The sequence below is a fragment of the Humulus lupulus genome, chromosome 3 (genome assembly GCF_963169125.1).
Source record: "Humulus lupulus chromosome 3, drHumLupu1.1, whole genome shotgun sequence".
NCBI classification, from domain to species: domain Eukaryota; kingdom Viridiplantae; phylum Streptophyta; class Magnoliopsida; order Rosales; family Cannabaceae; genus Humulus; species Humulus lupulus.
Window position 1 is genome coordinate 24751835 of NC_084795.1, and position 10339 is coordinate 24762173.

Here is a 10339-nt window from a genome sequence, read left to right on the forward strand (position 1 = left end):
CTCAATGAAAGCACCAAACTGTTGACGCAGTTTTTCGCCAATAGTGTATTACGAAAATTTGCTGGAATAAACTAGTGCTTAAGGGTAAACCGTAAGGAGAATAATCAATCTTCAAGCTACTTAGAATGATATAGTAAGAACACTCGTTCCTTTTTACGTGGTTTGGAGGTTAAAATCCCTCTAGTCCACGAGTCAATATTATTATTGTATGTCTCTCTCTGTTTTAACAGAATATTTGCATTACACAGAGAAAACCCAACCCCTTTTCTATCAAAGGTCTTGGTATTTATAGGAGAATGATCCATGGGTAGGTGTTGGGGTCATCCCGTGATCCATTGATCCCTCACATCATCTCTGTGACACTAATGATTAACATTTACATTTTATATTAAAGTGTGGTCTAATCATTAGGTAAAATGGATCATGGATCGCATGGTCTAAATCATGCGTGTGATGTCTAATCATGCACGTTTATATTTCGTATCCAGGAATTCGGGAGTAAACAGACACGTGATGTGTGTTTACGCACGTTTATATTGAGTGGTCAACTTTATAAAGTTCCTGCGGTACGTCAGACCTCTGGCGTACCACGAGCTAGCGTAACGTCAGCTCGTGCCTTTTGATGCTATACTCCACAAATGGTTTCAGGCAGTATGTTGCTTTGAACCCATCAGCTCGAGCTATTTGTCTAGGGAATCGTGCTAAATTCCATCGGATGGAAAGTGAACACGTGGAATATCGATTATAGCCTTTTGCTAGCCAACTGTACCTGAGCTGCCTAAAAAGGTACGTACTGATTTTCAGGGCGTACAGTATGAAAAAAATTGGGATATATATAGAGTTTTTCTCTCTAGGATTTTCTCCTCATCAACTCCACTTGACCCTTTTGGGTTTTCTCATTTTTCTTTCTCGGCGAGGAGGCGTCGCCAACTCTGGCTATGCCCTAGTCAGGAGAGAATGGAGTTCCTCCTTGTTGGTGGGTTCACTCGAGTTCGGTGATGGGTGGTATCCGTGCTGGTCTTCTTCTCCTCGACTCAGACGGTATCAGACTTGGTGGTCGTAGATGGGGGGCACTCGTATTTTCCAGCGGGGTTGTTGGCGCGGGGTTCTTTTGGCAGCGAGCGTGGCTGCGGCAATGACATCTGGTTTCTGCGGGTTTCGGTGGGGCGGAGCTCCTTTGGCGGGTGGCTTTCCTTGGCCCGAGGGTATAGTGGACAAGATCTGGGGTTTGTTGGGATGTTTAAGGGTTGTTGGGGTTTTTTCTGTCGTGGGTCGAGTTCTTGAAGTGCGGCTTGGTCATCATTCAGATTAGATTTGTGTTTTGTTTTCGTTACTTTTCTTGGTTTAGTTTTATTTTATTTTTGTCTAGTTTCGTTTTTTTACTTCGTTAATAATGTCTGCTTTTTGTGGGCGGTTGCAAACAATTGGTTGCCTTTGTTAAATTTTTAATTTTTAATTTTGTAAACACAAAAATGAAAATATTATTTTATTTTTGTTTTTTTATTTTTAAAAAATAAAAATATGTTTGGTAACTATTTTTGTTTTTTTGTTTTTAAAAACAAAAAATAATAAATGCATTTGATAACTTTTATTTTTATTTTGTTCTTAACAATATGAAATGTTGATTTGAAGAAAAAAGTAAAAAGTCGAAAACGATTTAAAAAAATTTTAAAAGTGAAAAAATTATATTTTCAAAATTTAATGAATTTTAATTAAAATTTTAAAAAATAATAAATAAAAATAAAGTTACCAAACACGTTTTATGTTTAATTGTCAAATTTTTAATTAATTAAATAAAAAATTATTTTTTTAAATGTTACCAAACATCACCATGTTTTGTGGTGTTTTGTATCTAATGTCTTTGATGGTATAGTAGTTCCATTTCTTTGTCAAGATTACCCTCGCCATGACTTTGTTTTCCGTGACTCATTTCATTGACAAAACTTAGACTTACGGATGCCTTTGTACTCTAGATAAGTGTGCATCTATGTAGGTGGATGAGAATTCGTGATTCAAATACCTAATGGGTAGATGATGATTGGCCTCTTAATCTCTTAAATCATTCCCTTTTTTAAAAATGAAATTAAATAAAATAAAAAGACTACTTCTAATACTCTTTATTGAAAAACTTACAGTTCAAGCTTTGACTTATTTGTAGGTTTTCTATTTCCATTTTCTTAATAGTAAGTAATGAACTAATGCTATAAATATATAATGAATTTCACATTTTGAAATAAATAGTTTATTGCATAACATGTTGGGTGTATAGTTTATGATGATAAAATAATATTTTAATTCAAAAGAATTAAACACAATATAACCATTAATGAAAGAATAACACAAATTAAATCAAGAAGAAGAGATATCATCTGAATGTAATAAATCAATGGAGATGACAAATGTATTGACACAAATAGAATTCTTATCCAAAAAACTCTATTCCTAGTATCTCATAAGCTACTACGATGGTGGAATGAGTTTGAGATTAATAAGTATTGGTCTTCAAACAAGTCAAGCTTTCTTGATCAAGATTTTGGAGAAAAATAGTAAAATAGTAATCTTTGTGAGTTAAAGAGAGAGAAAGAGAGAGAGAGAGAGAGAGAGAGAGAGAGAGAGTGGAGAGTGATCAATACACCAAAATCTCAAATGAACCTCTTAAATAATGTGAGAACTGTTATTAGTGTTAACCAGTGAGAGTATAGCATAGCTTTAGAGTCAAAAACACGTAACTGTACGAGTCTATACGAATGGCCCACACGACGCGTCGCCTGTTTGGGCTATCGTAAGACAGGCGATGCAACGCCTCTTGCATGACTTGTGACCCCGTACATCTACCAAAAACATCTCCAAATGCCTCCAAAATTTTGGGTACTTTTATATACTCCAAAGAAACACTTTGGACCCAAAACGATCATTTTTAAGTGCCTACAACAAAAATCAACCTGTTCATGTTGACTTTAGTGAAATTGTTATAGTTTTTGCACATCTTTGTGCATAACTAATTTCAATATGTATTTAACCAATCCTAAGATAGCATTACTATACAAATATTTGTATAAAATTTATGTGAATCTCTAACATAACTGGTAATGAGAAATTAATACTAATCATGATGTGGACTAGAGAGTCGATGAACAGATTTTGGAGTTTATGGAATGTTTTGATGATAGGTATTCATGAGCAGGCTTATTTTGAAGGAGCATTACTTTTGACTTGGGTTCAACTATGGGACACACAACATATGAACTGAAGTTCGTTCAAAGATCTATATGTCAAATCCTAACAAATAATAAAAAAGGAGTTTTTTCATATATATACATATAATATAAATTAATTACAAAAATACCTTAAGAAATTTTATTTACATATATAACATGCAACATCAGCACAATATACCGGAATCAAAACATACACATACCTAAAAGTGGGAAAATAGAGAAAATCTCGCTTCCAAGCTTTTTTTATTTTTTATGGGTTTAAAAAAAACATTTTGGTTGCTTACAATAACGATAATAGACCAATTGGTTACTTTTTCATTAAAAAAAACTCATTTTTTAGATCATATACATTTTAGTTACCTCCAAAGTTCATTTGTAGAAAAATTGTTATTTTAAGATACTGATCAGTTACCATTAAACACATGATTTGTAAAACGTTACATTTTAGTTGCTTACGATACTGATAAGATACCGACTGGTTACTTTTTTTTCAAAAAAAACTTTATTTTTATATCATATTATTTTAGATATCTCTTGGTTACCTCCAAAACTTATTTTGAGACATCTTAATATATCAATTGGTTAATTTTAGGCTACATTATGGTATCTTATTATTTAAAATATATTTTGGTAACCTCCAAGCTTATTTCAGATACCTTTTGGTTACCTCCAAATCTTATTAGTAGGCATCTTAATATATCAATTAGTTATTTTATGTTATATTATGATATCTTATTATTTATGATTGGTAACTTTCAAGCTTATTTCCGAAACTAATGAGTTGCCATGTAGCCAAATTAGTATAGTTAATATTTTTTTGTAATGTAACTAGTTTTATGATGTTTAAGTAACTATTTGGTTTCCTTATAAGTTTATTTAGAAAACTATCGAAATTGCTCTATAAAATATGCTAATTTAGAATACCATTTACTAACTTTTAAAATGAAATAATAAAATACTTTTTAGTAACCTATAAAGTTAGGTGGTATATTGAATTTTGTTTAAGTTTAAAATTTGGTTACTTTTTTTGCTAACAAAATATAAAAGAAGCTAAAATATTACTTTTTATTCTAGTCATCTTTTCTGGGGATGGCGAGAAAAGCTATGTTTCCCACTTGTCAAAATAATCACCTTGAAGAGTAGATCGCGATGATACACTTTTGAGCCCAAATAAATATTGGTGTGGCCATAATTTTTTTTTAAGTTGTGGAGATTAAAAAAAGTTTCTAAAAATATGTCAAAATATATAGAAAAAAATTAATTATTTAATTTTTTACTAATTAATATATGAAAAGGCGAAAAAAAAAAGAGGAGATGTGGCGGAGCAGCAAGCTTCACGTATGGAGAGAGAAAAGATGATTGTGTATTAAAATACGATACAATTAAGTTTAAAAACGATAGAAACTAACATGAATATTGTAAATAAAAAATAAAGTTATTTTTTAAATTAAAATGATAAAAAGGGAGCGGCATGTAGTTTTCTCTAATAAAAATGATATATGCAAAATAGGACTAGCCCATCGCAACCCAATTTTAGGCCCAAAACGCAGTTTAAAGTATTTTGGAGTCCTAGAAGATTGTGGAAATTACATTTTATATAGACTTTTTATTGAAGTTTTAAAAAATATGGCTTTTTTTTCAACATAATTTTTTTTATGGCTTTTATACTTTTTTTATAATTTTTATGGCTTTTTTTTTCCATATTTTTGTCAAAATTTCTGATTATGTCATATCTTTATTACCATTGAACTTTTTTTCAAGTAGAATGATAGTTTTGTAATTTTATTTTATTTTTTTAACTTTTCTATTTTTCATGGAAAAAACTTACACTTTCAGTTATTATAAATGGTAGATTTTATATTTTTATATTATTTTATTTTAATTTTTTTTATATTATTTTAGGTGCCATCAAACCAACTAAATAAGCATGAAGCAAGAATTGTCATTGGTATTTTAAAATCATTTAAAAAAATATCTTGAAAACTTCCTCCTGCTCTCTAAAATCAACCAGTTTTCATAATGATTTTCCTTTCCTGTCTATGAGATTTTTATTAGTTACAAAATATTGGTCATTTTTCTCAAGATCCTCATCAATGGTGCAAAACTACAAAATTTACGGAAAAAGTTTACTGAATGATACATTTTGTCTTAGTATTATAAACGATGGGGACCACCCTTTTGGGTTTTTTGGTAGGTTGATAATCACGTTCTATTATATATCTTAGCTAACTCCTATTCTTGGGTCCTACTCTACTCTAAGATTGTGTTAGCCAAACACTTGGGGTAAGCAAACAATCTCTTTGACTTTCACATTCTGTAATTTCTATCGAATTTCTTTAATTCCACTCCATACAAATGACTTGATATACTACTCATTCTTAACAATCACAATATATTTACTTATCTTTTTTGCACTGTTAATTTACTTGGAATGAAACTTTCCCATTACTAGAATTCTTTGACTCCTAAGTCAAAATTTGAATTAGAATTCTTTTTATATAACTAATTTTATATTAAATTTTTCTTTGGTTGTTTTGCAAAAATCTTTTTTTTTTTTTTGTGATATGAATTGTAGTTATTATTTTTTTATTTATTATAAACATTTTTTCTTATTTTTATATTGTAAGTTTCTTTTTTCAAATCCTGGGTAAGGTAACTAGTTACTTGATTTATCTTTGACAATTATGTAAAAAAAAAAATCTTAGAGCTAGGTTAAATAACATGTACCAGGAAGAGTAACCAGTTATCCTGAGAGGAGTAACCTTCTGCCATAAGAGGGGTAACCAGTTACCATAAGAGGGGTGACATGTTACTCTTATTAAATATGAAAAGAAACATCAAATCTGAATGAAAAAGAGGAAGAACACTTCATTAAAAAAAAGGAAAAAATAACTAAGATTTTAATAACATAGGTAACTAGTTACCATAAAGAACCCAAAAATATATACACACATATTAATGTGAAGGTAACCAGTTACCCATTGAAATATACACACACAAAGAACGTGAATGTAACCAGTTACCCCAGAAATATACATACAAATAACAGGAAGGTAACCAGTTTCCACAAATTTGAAGATAGAAAAAAAAAAAATCAGATCCACCCCCTTTCCCTTCTCTCCCATCTTCTTCATATAATTTTTTTTCTAGATTTGAATGTTCTCATTAGGGTAACTAGTTATCCATTCACGTTTGCATATTTTTATTAGTTTTCTTTCCAAATTTTGGTGTTCCTATTAGGGTTATAGTAAAAAGAAAATGCTGAAAAAATTGATTTGGATTTTTTTACATATAGTGGAGAAAACTATAAAAAAATTCCAATAATAAAATATAATACATAAAAAATAGTAAAATAATTATGTAATGTTAAAATATGTGTGAAAAAAGGGGAAAAAAGAAAATGGAATGAGAAAAGAATAAGTACAAAAAACAAGGAAAAAAGAAGGAAAAAAGAAGAAAAAAAAACTTAGGAAAGAAAACTAAAAAAATATGAAAAAACAAAACAAAAGAAGTGATGAAGGAAAAAAATAGATGAATGAATAAAAATGAAAAGAAGAAGAAGAAAAATAATGGGAAAATGGAAAGAAAAAATTGAAAAAAAATGGAAGAAGAAAAAAAGAAAAAAAGAAAAAGCTCATATGTGTGAAAAATGAAAAAAAAAATGGAAGAAGAAAAAAAGAAAGAAAGAAAAAGCTCATATGTGTGAAAAATGAAAAAAAAAATGGAAGAAGAAAAAAAGAAAAAAAAGCTCATATGTGTGAAAAAAGAAAAAAAAAGGAGGAGAAAATAATAAATACAAAAATGAAGAAAAAATAGAAGGAAAAATGAGAAAAAAGGGAAAAAAAGAAAAGAAAAAAAAAACATAAAAAATATGAAAAAAAAAACAAAACATTACAAATGAAATAAAAAAATTTGATAAATTAAAGAAGAAGAAGAAGAAGAATGGAAAAAAGGAAAGAAACAAAAAAGATAATGAAAAAATTGGTAGAAGAAAAAAAGAAAAAATAAGTAAGAAAAAAACAGAAAAATAATTAAAAAATGAAGCAAAAAAATAAACAAATTGAAAAAAAATCACCTTTAAAATCAAAGAAAATATAACTATGATAAAAAAAATGTGATATTTTCATATTTTAGTTAGTTACTAATTGTGTTTCTCATATTTTAATTTTGTTTTTAATAAATTTTTCTATACAAATTAAAAAAATATAATTCTCATATTTTTGTACATTAATAGTATAAAAGTCATATTTTTGAAAAATCCCCTATGAGATTTTTGCTTAGTTATTTTGGAACTTTCCTTTTTTATTGTTTTAGGGTCTTTTAGAAAGTTTGGGAAACCATATTTATATGTCTATTTCATTATGAGATAGTTTTGGCCATCTAATAAATAAACCATTGTGTTTTATCCGTCTAAAATATAAATTATTGACATATATAGTGTGCACTTCACCACAACTTCTGTCACATCACATATATATTGATGGTTTATGAATTCGAGATATTAATATTTTGTATTAGTTTGGTTTAGAAAATAGATGAGAATAGGATGGTATGGAATAATAAAATTTGTGTTGTAAAGTAGTGGAGTAGTGTATTTGATGAGAAGTAGTAGTTTGATATGTTAGGATTTGATGTATGAGTGAAGAGAAGTAGATGAGTTGATGGGACAAGTGAAAATGAGGAATTTTGTTTATGTGTGTGTATATATATATTTTTGAGAGAAAGAATGTGAGAGAGTAGTATGTGAGAAAAGGTAAGACCTTTCTATTTAAGCTTGTTGTTTCTTGTTACATATTATAATAGCTAGATTCGGTGGTGTATAACCGACTTTTACAATTTTTTAATTAATATTTTTTCTCTAGATTTTTCTAATTTACTTGTTTTATAAGTATAGCTTCTAGGATGTTCTAGTAGATGTCAATGAAGTTCTTATAGTATCCTACAAATGTTTTGAAAATTCTAGAAAAATATTTTAGAAATATGTAGCTAATTCTAATACTCCTCCTTGGTATACATTTTGGTAACTCCAATCACGTCTCACAATAGCTCGAACTTGCCTCTTGGTAGTGTCTATCTGCTAATTGCTCTTCGGTCTTCTAGTGTTTGAATTATAATTCTTTGTTTACTTTGGTTTCTCTAATAAAGTGATATGCGATGCATATATGTTTGATTCTATTATGAAATACATGATTCTTTGTTATTGCTATAGCTGATTTGTTATCACAATAGATCTATGTAGCATCCATTTATGATTCTCCCATGTTTTCAAGTATTCTTTTTCAGCCATATGGCTTGACTTATAGTCATTGCTGCTACAATATACTCAGTTTCAGCTAATGATTGTGCAATTGTTGCTTGTTTCTTTGATGCCCAAGAAGATATCTCTGATCTAATTGGGAAAGCATATTCTGGCATTCTTTTAATGTCGTCTATTGACCTGCTAAGTCACTGTCTGTGGAGCCAATTATTTTTGAGTCATGTGTGAATCCATACCATATTCCATAGTTCTTTGTTCTTTGCAAGTATTTAAGGACTCTTTTAGCTGCTCCATAGTGAGCTTGACTTGGACTCTACATGAATCTTTATAGTAGACTAACTATATACATGATATCTGGTCTTGTAGCTATTAAATTGAATAAGCTACCTAATAAACTTTGAGATTTTGATTCATTTGCTTTTGATGAGTTATCTTCTTTCTTGAGTGCTTTATTGTTGTCTAATGGAGTTGATACTGTTTTACAACCTTCCATTTTGAATTTATTCAAGAGAATCTCTATATAATTCTTTTGTGAGATGAAGATTCCTACCTTCTTCTTGAGTTATTTTGACCCCAAGAAAGTAGTTCATTAAACCCAAATCGGTCATCTTAAAAGTCTTCATCGTGTATTTTTTAAATTTCTTGATCATCTTCTCATTATTTCATGTGTAGATGAGATTGTCAACATATAAAGAGACAATGAGTGTGTTATTCGTACCTTGAGTCTTGATGTAGAGTGTTGGCTCACTTTTGCTCCTCCTAAAACCTTGTTCAATGAACTAACTGTCAATCCTGTTGTACCAGGCTTGTGGAGCTTGCTTTAGGCCATATAAATCCTTTTTTATATAAAAAAATTTATCTTCTTGTCCTTGCACCTCGAACCCTTGAGGTTGCTCCATATAGATTTCTTCTTCAACGTAGCCATTGAGGAATGCTGACTTCTCATCTAGTTGGAAACTCTTCCATTTCTTTTGAGCAACTAGAGCAATCAAATCCCTGATTGTGTTGAGTCGTGCAATTGGAGAAAATGTTTCATTGTAGTCGACTCCTTATTGTTGTGAGAATCATTTGGCTACTAACCTTGCTTTATGCTTTTGGATCGATCCATCAAAGTTGAGCTTTGTCTTGCAAACCCACTTGACTCATATAACGTCTTTGTCATGTGGATGATCTACAATCTCCCATATTTCATTCTTCTCAATCATTCTTATCTTTTCATTCATATCTTTTCTCAACACTTATAGATTTAGAGCTGCTTCAAAGCTTTCTGGCTCCATAAACATTAAGTTGCATGTCTCATAGATCTCTGCTAAAGATCTAATTCGTCTTGGTGGTGAGTTTGGGGGGATTCCATGACTTGTACTAACTCTTGTGTTGGAGATCCAAGATGATCATTGTCTTCATTAATTTCTTATCTTAGTAATATGGGAGTGTTGATACTCTTTCTTTCAACTTCTTCTGTCTCCCAATTGTATGCAACATCTTCGTCGAATCTTACATCTCGACTCATTATGAGCTTCTTTGTTCTTAAGCTATAGACTCGATAGCCTTTTGATTGAGTGTTATAGCCTAAGAAAAATCTTTTTTTAGTCTCCTCGTCTAGCTTACCTGTTTTTTCTTGTGGAATATGAGTGTAGCATATGCAACAAAAAACTCTGAGATGCTTTACTGATGGCTTTCATCCACTCCAAGCTTCAATCGGTGTCTTATCTTGCACAACTTTGGTTGAACATCCGTTAAGCAAATAGGCTACAGTGCTTACTGCCTCTACCCAAAATCTTTTTGGAATACCATTCTTTACGAGTATGGTGTTAAGTTTAATGCTTTGAAAACATGTGTAAAGACATTTTATTTTAGAAATTAA